This window comes from Pseudophryne corroboree, unplaced genomic scaffold (assembly GCF_028390025.1).
Source record: "Pseudophryne corroboree isolate aPseCor3 unplaced genomic scaffold, aPseCor3.hap2 scaffold_796, whole genome shotgun sequence".
In the NCBI taxonomy this organism is placed as follows: Eukaryota; Metazoa; Chordata; class Amphibia; order Anura; family Myobatrachidae; genus Pseudophryne; species Pseudophryne corroboree.
In genome coordinates this window covers 209,829-225,502 of record NW_026970375.1, presented here as the reverse complement: position 1 = coordinate 225,502, position 15,674 = coordinate 209,829, and the positions used below count along the sequence as shown (strand labels likewise).

Here is a 15,674-nt window from a genome sequence, read left to right as displayed (position 1 = left end):
AAGGGAACTCTCATCTGGGGACAACAACTGCAGGGAGAACACATATTTTCAGATGAACATGGGAGGGCAGAAGGCTGCCTAATACTGAAGCACCCCCAAACAACAAACCAAATGCAACAACTAGTGCAAGCATTCCTGGGGGAAGGCCTGCCGCAGATGGATTTGCATATGGTGATGTCATCCAAGCAGTGGGTCAAAGTTGGCTACAACCTTCGTCTGCATATGAAAAGAGAAAAGGGGCGTGCAGGGCATGGCGGCCTTTTGCGGTGCTTGGATGACCCTTAGTTTGCATTAAACACCCCCACCCTCCTTCGGTGTGGGTCTCATGTTGGCCATGCCCCAGCCCCTGAAGCATTCAAGCTGATTTCTTGCAGCAGCATGGCACTGTAACAGCTCCAGAGCTGCTCTGTAAGGCAAGTAAAAGGGTGTGGGCCCTGCAGCACTACCTGTAGTTTGCATTGTGCATTGGAAGGCACAAAGTAAGCAGACAGGAGGAGAAGTCAGGATAGTGCACAAGGGTATAAAAGGGAGGGGCTCAAGAAAAAAGAAGTGGAAACAGACAGCAAACTAGGCTGTAGAGAGACCTGAGACAAAGAGATCTGAATTATACGAGAGCCGACCAGGGGAAACACAAATTCTGCAGTCAAGTTTCCCACATTTGGGGAAATCGCAGGGGCAGCACACCCAGAGTGCAATGGGTGAGCCTTGCCCTGGGAGAAGCACCTTCATGATCATAGTATCTCACCTGGCAGGTAAGTAGGAGTTGGGCTAGAGCTGTGGAGGGTCGCTGCTCGGGCACCCCCCTGTCAAGTGAAGGAGATCCAACTGAGGCAGCACAAGGGAACTCTCGAAAGAAGAACAAGGCTAGAGGAAGATCTGAGACAAAGAAATCTGACTTTTACCAGAGCTGACCAGAGGAAAACACAAACACAGTCCCCCACTACAACAAATAATGCAGTCGAGTTACCCACATTTGGGGAAATCACAGGGGTCAGCATACCCAGAATGCAATGAATGAACCTCACCCTGGGAGAACAATCTTCATGACCATGGTATCTCCTATGCAAAATAAGTATGATTTGGGATAGGGCTGGGGAGGGCCGCTGCTCAGGCACATCTCTGTCAAGTAAAGGAGATTCAACTGAGGCAGCACAAGGGAACTCTCATCTGGGGACAACAACTGCAGGGAGAACACATATTTTCAGATGAACATGGGAGGGAAGAAGGCTGCCTAATACTGAAGCACCCCCAAACAACAAACCAAATGCAACAACTAGTGCAAGCATTCCTGGGGGAAGGCCTGCAGCAGATGGATTTGCATATGGTGATGTCATCCAAGCAGTGGGTCAAAGTTGGCTTCAACCCTCGTCTGCATATGAAAAGAGAAAAGGAGCGTGCAGGGCATGGCGGCCTTTTGCGGCGCTTGGATGACCCCTAGTTCGCATTAAACACCTCCACCCTCCTTCGGTGTGGGGCTCATGTTGGCTATGCCCCAGCCCCTGAAGCATACAAGCTGATTTCTTGCAGCAGCTGGGCACTGTAACAGCTCTAGAGCTGCTCTGTACGGCAAGTAAAAGGGTGTGGGCCCTGCAGCACTACCTGTAGTTTGCATTGTGCATTGGAAGGCACAAAGTAAGCAGACGGGAGAAGTCAGGATAGTGCGCAAGGGCATAGAAGGGAGCAGCTCAAGAAAAGAGAAGTGGAAACAGACAGCAAACTAGGCTGGAGAGAGACCTGAGACAAAGAGATCTGAATTATACGAGAGCCGACCAGGGGAAACACAAATTATGCAGTCAAGTTTCCCACATTTGGGGAAATCTGTCACCAGAAGAGCAATGCAAAATGTACAAGTGATATATTAAAATCATCTTCCATCTTGAATTTCAATGATGCATTGGGACAACAATTTTGTGAGAAACATCTTCACCCATAAAGAAAGATTTTCTTAATTCCTTATCTGTGTGCTGATTAGATATTACCTTGTTTTCACATTAAACAGACTTCCACATGAGAAAGCAGCAAGGATGCAGTAACGTTTATGTTTCCTGGTGTCAACCTGTATTATTTCAGTAGACATTGAAATGAGGATGCATCTTGCTGCCTTTCCAATGTAGCAAGTTTAATTCAGTAATAGGTGAAAAAACATTCCTACAAAGGTGTTAATCAGAGACTTGGCTTTGTGGACACTTTTCAGAGAGCAAATTTGTTAGCATAAAAATAAAGTCAGAAAATGAAGAGCTGTTTAATCACTCAATTGGACTTTTCTGCCAGCATAATTTTTTTTTCTCTGCAACCCACTGCTAAATTGTGCTTCCTAGCTGTTTTTTATAAAATCACTTAATCAAATCTAACTCTGATTACATCAGAGAAGGCCAGGTACCCTACACCATAAGAGGGGGTTTGAAATTTTGACTTGTCTACTTAAAGATCACCAAAATCTGATCACAAGGTCAATTACATCCCTGGGTGGGATTGAACCACCAACCTTTTGGTTAATAGCCAAACATGCTAACCGATTGCACCACAGAGACACCTCGTAAAAGTCCATTCTGACAAAGGCTAATAAGCATTCATCTAGAACGTTTCCTAGAAAAACTTTAAAAAGTCAATAATCTGGAGAGTTTTTGTAAGAAACACATTGCTACTTTCCCATGATGAGTGAGTGCTTCAGGATCTCTTGCACTTACATGAGCAGCAGAGTACTGCAACGGAAGCATGCTGGGCCCATAACCCAGAGGTAGGCAGATTGAAACTATCTTCTGCTATATGCATTGTTTTTTGTTAATTAAAGTAATCCAAAACTGGGATTGATATTTTGGCTCTTTTATTTTTACTTAAAGTACAATAACTTTTACCATTTTAATTTGTTTTAATAGTATATTGACAGTATTGTTTTCTTTCAAAAATCCACTTAATTTTCTTTACCCTATTATTAAAATGGTAATTGACAAAAACAAACTACATTGTCACCAGAAGAGCAGTACAAAATGTACAAGTGATATATTAAAATCATCATTCCAGCTTGAATTTCAATGATGCTTTGGTGCAACAATTTTGTGAGAAACATCTTCACCCATAAAGAAAGATTTTCTTAATTCCTTACCTGTGTGCTGATTAGATATCACCTTGTTTTCACATTAAACAGACTTCCCCATGAGGAAGCAGCAAGGATGCAGTGACGTTTATGTTTCCTGGTGTCAACCTGTATTATTTCAGTAGACATTGAAATGAGGATGCATCTTGCTGCCTTTCCAATGAAGCAAGTTTAATTCAGTAATAGGTGAAAAACCATTCCTACAAAGGTGTTAATCAGAGACTTTACTTTGTGGACACTTTTCAGAGAGCAAATTTGTTAGCATAAACATAAAATCAGAAAATGAAGAGCTGTTTAATCACTCAATTGGACTTTTCTGCCAGCATAGTTTTTTTTCTCTGCAACCCACTGCTAAATTGTGCTTCCTAGCTGTTTTTTATAAAATCACTTAATCAAATCTAACTCTGATTACATCAGAGAAGGCCAGGTACCCTACACCATAAAAGGGAGTTTGACATTTTGACTTGTCTACTTAAAGATTACCAAAATCTAATCACAAGGTCAATTACATCCATGGGTGGGATTGAACCACCAACCTTTTGGTTAATAGCCAAACATGCTAACCGATTGCACCACAGAGACACCTCGTAAAAGTATATACTGACAAAGGCTAATAAGCATTCATCTAGAACGTTTCCTAGAAAAACTTTAAAAAGTCAATAATCTGGAGAGTTTTTGTAAGAAACACATTGGTACTTTCCCATGATGAGTGAGTGCTTCAGGATCTCTTGCACTTACATGAGCAGCAGAGTACTGCAACGGAAGCATGCTGGGCCCATAACCCAGAGGTAGGCAGATTGAAACTATCCTCTGCTATATGCATTGTTTTTTGTTAATTAAAGTAATCCAAAACTGGGATTGATATTTTGGCTCTTTTATTTTTACTTAAAGTACAATAACTTTTACCTTTTTAATTTGTTTTAATAGTATATTGACAGTATTGTTTTCTTTCAAAAATCCACTTAATTTTCTTTACCCTATTATTAAAATGGTAATTGACAAAAACAAACTACATTGTCACCAGAAGAGCAGTACAAAATGTACAAGTGATATATTAAAATCATCTTTCCAGCTTGAATTTCAATGATGCTTTGGTGCAACAATTTTGTGAGAAACATCTTCACCCATACCCAAGACTTACTAGGCTGAATATGTATACACTAGAAAAGAGGTGCCTAAGAGGAGATATTATTAATATCTTCAAATATGTAAAGATACATAACAAAGAGTTATCAGAGGAATTATTTAATAAAAGAACACGTGGTCACTCGCTGCGACTGGAGGAAATTCAGAATGCAATGGAGGAAAGGGTTCTTCACTGTTAGGGCAATCAGGATGTGGAATTCCCTGCCAGGGAAGGTGGTAATGGCGGACTCTGTAATTGGATTTAAAAAAGGAATGGATACATTTCTGAATGAAAAAGCTATCCAAGGTTATAATACTTAAAATATCAACATGGTTAATCCGGGGGTAACATGAGTTATAGTAGTTAACTAGTCATAAAACATTATTCAGCAAGTATGTAGAATCATCACAACTTAAAACAGGTTGAACACGATGGGCAATTTGCCTCTATTCAACCTCAAAAACTATGTTACTATATGTTACTATATTACTGTAGTATACAGAACACCACAATGCAATGAGCAGTGATAGTGAGCACTGATGAGGATACTAGAACTGACACTGAGCAGCAAGATGCAGCACTGGACTATTAGTAATGTACTGTAGTATGCTGAGCACCACAATGCAGCACAAGACAATGAGCAGTGATACTGAGCACTGATGAGGATACTACTGAGAACTGACACTGAGCAGGAGAGACACACTACTAGTATTACTGAGCAGCAATAAGTAACCACTGATACTGAGCACTGATATTGAGATTTCCACTGAGAGAACATAGCCACGTCCTCTCCGCTCTCTCTTCAATGCACGAGTAAAAATGGCGGCAACGCGCAGCTCTATATATAATATCCGAATCTCGCGAGAATCCGACAGCGGGATGATGACATTTTCCCTTGTTCAGGTTTTCCGAGTCAGGCGGGAACAACCGAGCCTGCCTCAGACCAGTGTAAACCACGTGGAGTTCGTGGGGAATTCGGTTCTCGGAGAACCGAACCCGCTCCTCTCTACCTTATACCCATCAATTTTTTTTATTTTCAATCTAAGCCCCTGCAGTTTTCTGTAAGCATCTGCTTCGCTATGATGATCAACAAGTCACAAGGGCAAACACTCAGGGCTTGAGGCATAGATCTTTGGACCAGCTGCTACAAGCATGGCAGAGGTGTCACTATCACTGGTGACACCCAGAGAGGTAACGAGGGAGATTGTAATGCAGTGCGTGCAAATAAGCAGCGCAATGGTAAAAAGGAGGCATGATTTCATAGGTAGGGGCGTGGCCTGGTGGCCTGAATCTACATTTTGTTGCTCCGGGTGTCCCGGGGGTTGGGGGCTGCACCCGGGGACTAGTGTGTAAGCGGTGCTGGCTCCTGCACAGTGACAGGGCATGGCCACCCAGTATGACACCTCCCTTCTTGACCATGCTGTAATTGCAGTCGCACTGCAGTTCAGCGTGATCATAAACAATGGTGTAGCCTCCTGCTGGTGCAGACTGTATGTGCGCGCAGGAAGCCGCCACCATTTTTGTGATCACAGCGGCTGAATGTGATGTCATACAGCCGCTGTGACCACGCCCCCTGTGTCTCCTCCATTGCAGACCCCATTTTGAAGCCTTGCCCCCGCACTGCTCCATCCCTGACTTGGAAATGGAGTGTTGCTGACCCCACTCTCCCCCCCTGCCCCGATTGACAGGCAGAGGCGATCGCATGCAGGCACATGCGTATGCTCTTAGCAATTTTTGCAGTTGGATTGCTTATTGTGATTGCAATCCAACCTGAATCAGGCCCTATTACCTATCACATAGCGCTGCGGGCAGTACAAAATTGGGTTAATATAGGAGAAAAACCCCCAGACCTGTGCTCCTTAACTGTACCTGGTGGCTAGTGGAGCGGCTGCCCAGTAATCAGTGTCCACCCCAGTGCGCACACGGCCCACCCCCTACGGCCACGCTCCCCTTAATCAGCGGCCTCGTGATCCGGAAGGGCGGTGTGTGTGTGACTGACCTTAGGAAGAAACCGGAGCCTCCGCTGCAGTGACCCAGCAACCAGGGCACGGGAGTATACAGCGCCGCTGGGAGTGATGAAGCTGCAGTAAAGATGTCTATTAGACCTAGCCTGCTGCAGCCCTTGTAGATTCTCATAAAACAAGTTCTTCTTTTCTTGTCAAAATTAATAGCTAAGAATAGGCTGCCTGAGGCAGGCCCCTGTTAAGTGGCCTGCTACTGAAGGCACCAACTACAAACTGAGCTCCCTGTTCATGGAAGCGGGGTTATAGAGGAGGATGCGCTGAGCATCTTGGGAACAGTCAAAAGCTTTGAGCCGGTTGGTGCCTCAGATCAAGATCCTACTCTACACCCCAATGTGAATCCTTGTGGAGTCCAGTGTACCCCACAGAAGAAATTAATGTGTCACACCCATTGGCAGCAACCTTAGAATAGCTGCTGACGGGCACAATTGAGAAAGGAAGGGGGGGGGGCATTTGAATCCAGCACATAGATGCAATTCAAATATGTAATTTGTACCTTCCTATTTTAAAATATAATGGATGAACCTCACCCTGTGAGAACAATCTTCATGATCAAGAGATCTAATATGTAAAATAAGTATGAGTTGGGATAGGGCTGGGGAGGGTGGCAGCTCGGGCAGCCCCTCCCCCGTCAAGTTAAGGAGATTCAACTGAGGAAGCACAAGGGAACTCTCGTTTGGGGACAACAACTGCAGGGAGACCACATCTTTTCAGATGAACATGGGAGGGCGGAAGGCTGCCTAATACTGAAGCACCATCAAATATCAAACCATATCCAACAACTAGTACAAGCATTCCTGGGGGAAGGTCTGCAGCAGACGGATTTGCATACGGTGATGTCATCCAAGCAGTGGGCCAAAGTTGGCTGGAACCCTCATCTGCATATAAAAAGAGAAAAGGGGCATGCAGGGCATGGCGGCCTTTTGCAGTGCTTGGATGACCCCTAGTTCGCATTAAACACCCCCACCCTCCTTTGGTGTGGGGCTCATGTTGGCCATGCCCCATCCCCTGAAGCATTCATGCTGATTTCTTGCAGCAGCTGGGCACTGTAACAGCTCCAGAGCTGCTCTGTAAGGCAAGTAAAAGGGTGTGGGCCCTGCAGCACCACCTGTAGTTCGCATTGTGCGTTGGAAGGCACAAAGTAGGCAGACGGGAGGAGAAGTCAGGATAGTACACAAGGGCATCCTTTTCTCTTAGTCCGTAAAGGATGCTGGGGTCACATTAAGAACCATGGGGTATAGACGGGATCCGCAAGAGACATGGGCACTTTAAGACTTTCAAAGGGTGTGAACTGGCTCCTCCCTCTATGCCCCTCCTCCAGACTCCAGTTATAGGAACTGTGCCCAGGGAGACGGACATTTCGAGGAAAGGATTTATTGTTAAACTAAGGTGAGCATCTTACCAGCTCACACCTTAAGCATGCCGCAGAACGTGGCAGAACGTGGCATTCAACAGAACACAAGCCAACGGCATGAACAATTGCAGCAAGAAGGCCAGGTACCCTACACCATAACAGGGGTTTTCGAAATTTTGACTTGTCTACTTAAAGATCACCAAAATCTGATAACAAGGTCAATTACATCCCTGGGTGGGATTGAACCACAAACCTTTTGGTTAATAGCCGTACACACTAACTGATTGCGCCACAGCGACACTTTGCGAAAGTACTTACTGACAAAGGCTAATAAGCATTCTCATGCTGCTTTCTCATGTGGAAGTCTGTTTAATGTGAAAACAAGGTGATATCTAATTAGCACACAGGTAAGGAATTAAGAAAATCTTTATTTAAGGGTGAAGATGTTTCTCACAAAATTGTTGCCCCAATGCATCATTGAAATTCAAGCTGGAAAGATGATTTTAATATATCACTTGTACATTTTGTATTGCTCTTCTGGTGACAATGTAGTTTGTTTTTGTCAATTACCATTTTAATAATAGGGTAAAGAAAATTAAGTGGATTTTTGAAAGAAAACAATACTGTCAATATACTATTAAAACAAATTAAAATGGTAAAAGTTATTGTACTTTAAGTAAAAATAAAAGCTAAAATATCAATCCCAGTTTTGGATTACTTTAAATGGACTGCAGATCTCTCTTGGCCTGGACCTATGGGGGTCAAATGCAGGACATTGCATGTCAGCCATGTTGTCACATCTCGGCTGAAAGAATACAAAATTATATATATACAGTCACTTGAAAACATTATTGGTGATTATTCCTGCAGGTAATCACCACACCTTAGATCACATATAATTTGTGATCCTCCTTTCTCTATTCAAACGTGACAGCAAGGCTCACCCATTGCACTCTGGGTGTGCTGCTCCTGCGATTTCCCCAAATGTGGGAAACTTGACTGCATAATTTGTGTTTCCCCTGGTCGGCTCTCGTATAATTCAGATCTCTTTGTCTCAGGTCTCTCTCCAGCCTAGTTTGCTGTCTGTTTCCACTTCTCTTTTCTTGAGCTGCTCCCTTCTATGCCCTTGCGCACTATCCTGACTTCTCCCGTCTGCTTACTTTGTGCCTTCCAATGCACAATGCAAACTACAGGTAGTGCTGCAGGGCCCACACCCTTTTACTTGCCGTACAGAGCAGCTCTGGAGCTGTTACAGAGCCCAGCTACTGCAAGAAATCAGCTTGAATGCTTCAGGGGCTGAGGCATAGCCAACATGAGCCCCACACCGAAGGAGGGTGGAGGTGTTTAATGCGGACTAGGGGTCATCCAAGCGCCGCAAAAGGCCGCCATGCCCTGCACGCCCCTTTTCTCTTTTCACATGCAGACGAGGGTTGAAGCCAACTTTGACCCACTGCTTGGATGACATCACCATATGCAAATCCATCTGCTGCAGGCCTTCCCCCAGGAATGCTTGCACTAGTTGTTGCATTTGGTTTGTTGTTTGGGGGTGCTTCAGTATTAGGCAGCCTTCTTCCCTCCCATGTTCATCTGAAAATATGTGTTCTCCCTGCAGTTGTTGTCCCCAGATGAGAGTTCCCTTGTGCTGCCTCAGTTGAATCTCCTTTACTTGACAGAGATGTGCCTGAGCAGCGGCCCTCCCCAGCCCTATCCCAAATCATACTTATTTTGCATAGGAGTTACCATGGTCATGAAGATTGTTCTCCCAGGGTGAGGTTCATTCATTGCATTCTGGGTATGCTGACCCCTGTGATTTCCCCAAATGTGGGTAACTCGACTGCATTATTTGTTGTAGTGGGGGACTGTGTTTGTGTTTTCCTCTGGTCAGCTCTGGTAAAAGTCAGATTTCTTTGTCTCAGATCTTCCTCTAGCCTTGTTCTTCTTTCGAGAGTTCCCTTGTGCTGCCTCAGTTGGATCTCCTTCACTTGACAGGGGGGTGCCCGAGCAGCGACCCTCCCCAGCTCTAGCCCAACTCCTACTTACCTGCCAGGTGAGATACTATGATCATGAAGGTGCTTCTCCCAGGGCAAGGCTCACCCATTGCACTCTGGGTGTGCTGCCCCTGCGATTTCCCCAAATGTGGGAAACTTGACTGCAGAATTTGTGTTTCCCCTGGTCGGCTCTCGTATAATTCAGATCTCTTTGTCTCAGGTCTCTCTCCAGCCTAGTTTGCTGTCTGTTTCCACTTCTTTTTTCTTGAGCCCCTCCCTTTTATACCCTTGTGCACTATCCTGACTTCTCCTCCTGTCTGCTTACTTTGTGCCTTCCAATGCACAATGCAAACTACAGGTAGTGCTGCAGGGCCCACACCCTTTTACTTGCATTACAGAGCAGCTCTGGAGCTGTTACAGTGCCAAGCTGCTGCAAGAAATCAGCTTGAATGCTTCAGGGGCTGGGGCATGGCCAACATGAGACCCACACCGAAGGAGGGTGGGGGTGTTTAATGCAAACTAAGGGTCATCCAAGCACCGCAAAAGGCCGCCATGCCCTGCACGCCCCTTTTCTCTTTTCATATGCAGACGAAGGTTGAAGCCAACTTTGACCCACTGCTTGGATGACATCACCATATGCAAATCAATCTGCGGCAGGCCTTCCCCCAGGAATGCTTGCACTAGTTGTTGCATTTGGTTTGTTGTTTGGGGGTGCTTCAGTATTAGGCAGCCTTCTGCCCTCCTATGTTCATCTGAAAATATGTGTTCTCCCTGCAGTTGTTGTCCCAGATGAGAGTTCCCTTGTGCTGCCTCAGTTGAATCTCCTTTACTTGACAGAGATGTGCCTGAGCAGCGGCCCTCCCCAGCCCTATCCCAAATCATACTTATTTTGCATAGGAGATACCATGGTCATGAAGATTATTCTCCCAGGGTGAGGTTCATTCATTGCATTCTGGGTATGCTGACCCCTGTGATTTCCCCAAATGTGGGTAACTCGACTGCATTATTTGTGGTAGTGGGGGACTGTGTTTGTGTTTTCCTCTGGTCAGCTCTGGTAAAAGTCAGATTTCTTTGTTTCAGATCTTCCTCTAGCCTTGTTCTTCTTTCGAGAGTTCCCTTGTGCTGCCTCAGTTGGATCTCCTTCACTTGACAGGGGGGTGCCCGAGCAGCGACCCTCCCCAGCTCAAGCCCAACTCCTACTTACCTGCCAGGTGAGATACTATGATCATGAGGGTGCTTCTCCCAGGGCAAGGCTCACCCATTGCACTCTGGGTGTGCTGCCCCTGCGATTTCCCCAAATGTGGGAAACTTGACTGCATAATTTGTGTTTCCCCTGGTCGGCTCTCGTATAATTCAGATCTCTTTGTCTCAGGTCTCTCTCCAGCCTAGTTTGCTGTCTGTTTCCACTTCTTTTTTCTTGAGCCCCTCCCTTTTATACCCTTGTGCACTATCCTGACTTCTCCTCCTGTCTGCTTACTTTGTGCCTTCCAATGCACAATGCAAACTACACACCCTTTTACTTGCCTTACAGAGCAGCTCTGGAGCTGTTACAGTGCCAAGCTGCTGTAAGAAATCAGCTTGAATGCTTCAGGGGCTGGGGCATTGGCAACATGAGCCCCACACCGAAGGAGGGTGGGGGTGTTTAATGCGAACTAAGGGTCATCCAAGCGCCGCAAAAGGCCGCCATGCCCTGCATACCCCTTTTCTCTTTTCATATGCAGATGAGGGTTCCAGCCAACTTTGGCCCACTGCTTGGATGACATCACCGTATGCAAATCCGTCTTCTGCAGAACTTCCCCCAGGAATGCTTGTACTAGTTGTTGCATTTGGTTTGTTGTTTGGGGGTGCTTCAGTATTAGGCAGCCTTCTGCCCTCCCATGTTCATCTGAAAATATGTGTTCTCCCTGCAGTTGTTGTCCCCAGATGAGATTTCCCTTGTGCTGCCTCAGTTGAATCTCCTTTACTTGACAGAGATGTGCCTGAGCAGCGGCCCTCCCCAGCCCTATCCCAAATCATACTTATTTTGCATAGGCGATACCATGGTCATGAAGATTGTTCTCCCAGGGTGAGGTTCATTCATTGCATTCTGGGTATGCTGACCCCTGTGATTTCCCCAAATGTGGGAAACTCGACTGCATTATTTGTGGTAGTGGGGGACTGTGTTTGTGCTTTCCTCTGGTCAGCTCTGGTAAAAGTCAGATTTCTTTGTCTCAGATCTTCCTCTAGCCTTGTTCTTCTTTCGAGAGTTCCCTTGTGCTGCCTCAGTTGGATCTCCTTCACTTGACAGGGGGTGCCCGAGCAGCAATCCTCCACAGCTCTGGCCCAACTCCTACTTACCTGCCAGGTGAGATACTATGATCTTCACTGTTAGGGCAATCAGGATGTGGAATTCCCTGCCAGGGAAGGTGGTAATGGCGGACTCTGTAATTGGATTTAAAAAAGGAATGGATACATTTCTGAATGAAAAAGCTATCCAAGGTTATAATACTTAAAATATCAACATGGTTAATCCGGGGGTAACATGAGTTGTAGTAGCTAACTAGTCATAAAACATTATTCAGCAAGTATGTAGAATCATCACAACTTAAAACAGGTTGAACACGATGGGCAATTTGCCTCTATTCAACCTCAAAAACTTTGTTACTATATGTTACTATATTACTATGTTACTGTAGTATACAGAACACCACAATGCAATGAGCAGGGATAGTGAGCACTGATGAGGATACTAGAACTGACACTGAGCAGCAAGATGCAGCACTGGACTATTAGTAATGTACTGTAGTATGCTGAGCACAACAATGCAGCACAAGACAATGAGCAGTGATACTGAGCACTGATGAGGATACTACTGAGAACTGACACTGAGCAGGAGAGACACACTACTAGTATTACTGAGCAGCAATAAGTATCCACTGATACTGAGCACTGATATTGAGATTTCCACTGAGAGAACATAGCCACGTCCTCTCCGCTCTCTCTTCAATGCACGAGTAAAAATGGCGGCAACGCGCAGCTCTTTATATGGAATCCGAATCTCGCGAGAATCCGACAGCGGGATGATGACATTTTCCCTTGTTCAGGTTTTCCGAGTCAGGCGGGAACAACCGAGCCTGCCTCGTACCAGTGTAAACCACGTGGAGTTCGTGGGGAATTCGGTTCTCGGAGAACCGAACCCGCTCCTCTCTACCTTATACCCATCAAATTTTTTTATTTTCAATCTAAGCCCCTGCAGTTTTCTGTAAGCATCTGCTTTGCTATGATGATCAACAAGTCACAAGGGCAAACACTCAGGGCTTGAGGCGTAGATCTTAGGACCAGCTGCTACAAGCATGGCAGAGGTGTCACTATCACTGGTGACACCCAGAGAGGTGGCGAGGGAGATTGTAATGCAGTGCGCGCAGATAAGCAGCGCAATGGTAAAAAGGAGGCATGGTTTCATAGGTAGGGGCGTTGCCTGGTGGCCTGAATCTACATTTTGTTGCTCCGGGTGTCCCGGGGGTTGGGGGCTGCACCGGGGACTAGTGTGTGAGCGGTGCTGGCTCCTGCACAGTGACATGGCATGGCCACTAGAGATGTGCACCGGAAATTTTTCGGGTTTTGTGTTTTGGTTTTGGGTTCGGTTCCGCGGCCGTGTTTTGGGTTCGAACGCGTTTTGGCTAAACCTCACCGAATTTTTTTTGTCGGATTCGGGTGTGTTTTGGATTCGGGTGTTTTTTTCAAAAAACCCTAAAAAACAGCTTAAATCATAGAATTTGGGAGTCATTTTGATCCCAAAGTATTATTAACCTCAATAACCATAATTTCAACTCATTTTCAGTCTATTCTTAACACCTCACACCTCACAATATTATTTTTAGTCCTAAAATTTGCACCGAGGTCGCTGGATGACTAAGCTCAGTGACCCAAGTGGCCGACACAAACACCTGGCCCATCTAGGAGTGGCACTGCAGTGTCACGCATGATGGCCCTTCCAAAAAACACTCCCCAAACAGCACATGACGCAAAGAAAAAAAGAGGCGCAATGAGGTAGCTGTGTGACTAAGCTCAGCGACCCAAGTGGCCGACACAAACACCTGGCCCATCTAGGAGTGGCACTGCAGTGTCACGCAGGATGGCCCTTCCAAAAAACACTCCCCAAACAGCACATGACGCAAAGAAAAAAAGAGGCGCAATGAGGTAGCTGTGTGACTAAGCTCAGCGACCCAAGTGGCCGACACAAACACCTGGCCCATCTAGGAGTGGCACTGCAGTGTCACGCAGGATGGCCCTTCCAAAAACACTCCCCAAACAGCACATGACGCAAAGAAAAAAAGAGGCGCAATGAGGTAGCTGTGTGACTAAGCTCAGCGACCCAAGTGGCCGACACAAACACCTGGCCCATCTAGGAGTGGCACTGCAGTGTCACGCAGGATGGCCCTTCCAAAAAACACTCCCCAAACAGCACATGACGCAAAGAAAAAAAGAGGCGCAATGAGGTAGCTGTGTGACTAAGCTCAGCGACCCAAGTGGACGACACAAACACCTGGCCCATCTAGGAGTGTCACTGCAGTGTCACGCAGGATTGCCCTTCCAAAAAACACTCCCCAAACAGCACATGACGCAAAGAAAAAAAGAGGCGCAATGAGGTAGCTGTGTGACTAAGCTCAGCGACCCAAGTGGCCGACACAAACACCTGGCCCATCTAGGAGTGGCACTGCAGTGTCACGCAGGATGGCCCTTCCAAAAAACACTCCCCAAACAGCACATGATGCAAAGAAAAATAAAAGAAAAAAGAGGTGCAAGGTGGAATTGCCTTGGGCCCTCCCACCCACCCTTATGTTGTATAAACAGGACATGCACACTTTAACCAACCCATCATTTCAGTGACAGGGTCTGCCACACGACTGTGACTGAAATGACGGGTTGGTTTGGACCCCCACCAAAAAAGAAGCAATTAATCTCTCCTTGCACAAACTGGCTCTATAGAGGCAAGATGTCCACCTCATCATCATCCTTCGATTCATCACCGTGTACATCCCCCTCCTCACAGATTATCAATTCGTCCCCACTGGAATCCACCATCTCAGCTCCCTGTGTACTTTGTGGAGGCAATTGCTGCTGGTCAATGTCTCCACGGAGAAATTGATTATAATTCATTTTAATGAACATCATCTTCTCCACATTTTCTGGAAGTAACCTCGTACGCCGATTGCTGACAAGGTGAGCGGCGGCACTAAACACTCTTTCGGAGTACACACTTGTGGGAGGGCAACTTAGGTAGAATAAAGCCAGTTTGTGCAAGGGCCTCCAAATTGCCTCTTTTTCCTGCCAGTATACGTACGGACTGTCTGACGTGCCTAATTGGATGCGGTCACTCATATAATCCTCCACCATTCTTTCAATGGTGAGAGAATCATATGCAGTGACAGTAGACGACATGTCCGTAATCGTTGGCAGGTCCTTCAGTCCGGACCAGATGTCAGCATCAGCAGTCGCTCCAGACTGCCCTGCATCACCGCCAGCGGGTGGGCTCGGAATTCTGAGCCTTTTCCTCGCACCCCCAATTGCGGGAGAATGTGAAGGAGGAGCTGTTGACCGATCAAGTTCCGCTTGACTTGATAATTTTCTCACCAGCAGGTCTTTGAACCCCTGCAGACTTGTGTCTGCCGGAAAGAGAGATACAACGTAGGTTTTAAATCTAGGATCGAGCACGGTGGCCAAAATGTAGTGCTCTGATTTCAACAGATTGACCACCCGTGAATCCTGGTTAAGCGAATGAAGGGCTCCATCCACAAGTCCCACATGCCTAGCGGAATCGCTCTGTCTTAGCTCCTCCTTCAATGTCTCCAGCTTCTTCTGCAAAAGCCTGATGACGGGAATGACCTGACTCAGGCTGGCAGTGTCTGAACTGACTTCACGTGTGGCAAGTTCAAAAGGTTGCAGAACCTTGCACAACGTTGAAATCATTCTCCACTGCGCTTGAGACAGGTGCATTCCACCTCCTATATCGTGGTCAGATGTATAGGCTTGAATGGCCTTTTGCTGCTCCTCCATCCTCTGAAGCATATAGAGGGTTGAATTCCACCTCGTTACCACTTCTTGCTTCAGA

General features: G+C 46.1%; 8 non-coding genes across 8 annotated transcripts; 5 read left to right on the top strand and 3 right to left on the bottom strand.

Annotated features, from left to right (window-relative positions):
* Window positions 1-597: 597 nt before the first annotated feature.
* Window positions 598-760, bottom strand: LOC135041203 (U1 spliceosomal RNA). The gene has a single exon (XR_010234914.1). It is a non-coding gene; the product is annotated as a U1 spliceosomal RNA (small nuclear RNA).
* Window positions 761-912: 152 nt separating this feature from the next.
* On the bottom strand, window positions 913-1,076 carry LOC135041278 (U1 spliceosomal RNA). The gene has a single exon (XR_010234981.1). It is a non-coding gene; the product is annotated as a U1 spliceosomal RNA (small nuclear RNA).
* Window positions 1,077-2,457: 1,381 nt separating this feature from the next.
* On the bottom strand, window positions 2,458-2,531 carry TRNAN-AUU (transfer RNA asparagine (anticodon AUU)). Its single transcript has one exon. It is a non-coding gene; the product is annotated as a tRNA-Asn (tRNA).
* A 6,780-nt stretch (window positions 2,532-9,311) lies between these two features.
* LOC135041289 (U1 spliceosomal RNA) lies at window positions 9,312-9,475 on the top strand. The gene has a single exon (XR_010234991.1). It is a non-coding gene; the product is annotated as a U1 spliceosomal RNA (small nuclear RNA).
* Window positions 9,476-9,627: 152 nt separating this feature from the next.
* On the top strand, window positions 9,628-9,790 carry LOC135041202 (U1 spliceosomal RNA). Its single transcript, XR_010234913.1, has one exon. It is a non-coding gene; the product is annotated as a U1 spliceosomal RNA (small nuclear RNA).
* A 673-nt stretch (window positions 9,791-10,463) lies between these two features.
* Window positions 10,464-10,627, top strand: LOC135041282 (U1 spliceosomal RNA). The gene has a single exon (XR_010234985.1). It is a non-coding gene; the product is annotated as a U1 spliceosomal RNA (small nuclear RNA).
* A 152-nt stretch (window positions 10,628-10,779) lies between these two features.
* Window positions 10,780-10,942, top strand: LOC135041198 (U1 spliceosomal RNA). Its single transcript, XR_010234909.1, has one exon. It is a non-coding gene; the product is annotated as a U1 spliceosomal RNA (small nuclear RNA).
* Window positions 10,943-11,597: 655 nt separating this feature from the next.
* Window positions 11,598-11,761, top strand: LOC135041266 (U1 spliceosomal RNA). The gene has a single exon (XR_010234969.1). It is a non-coding gene; the product is annotated as a U1 spliceosomal RNA (small nuclear RNA).
* Window positions 11,762-15,674: the final 3,913 nt, after the last annotated feature.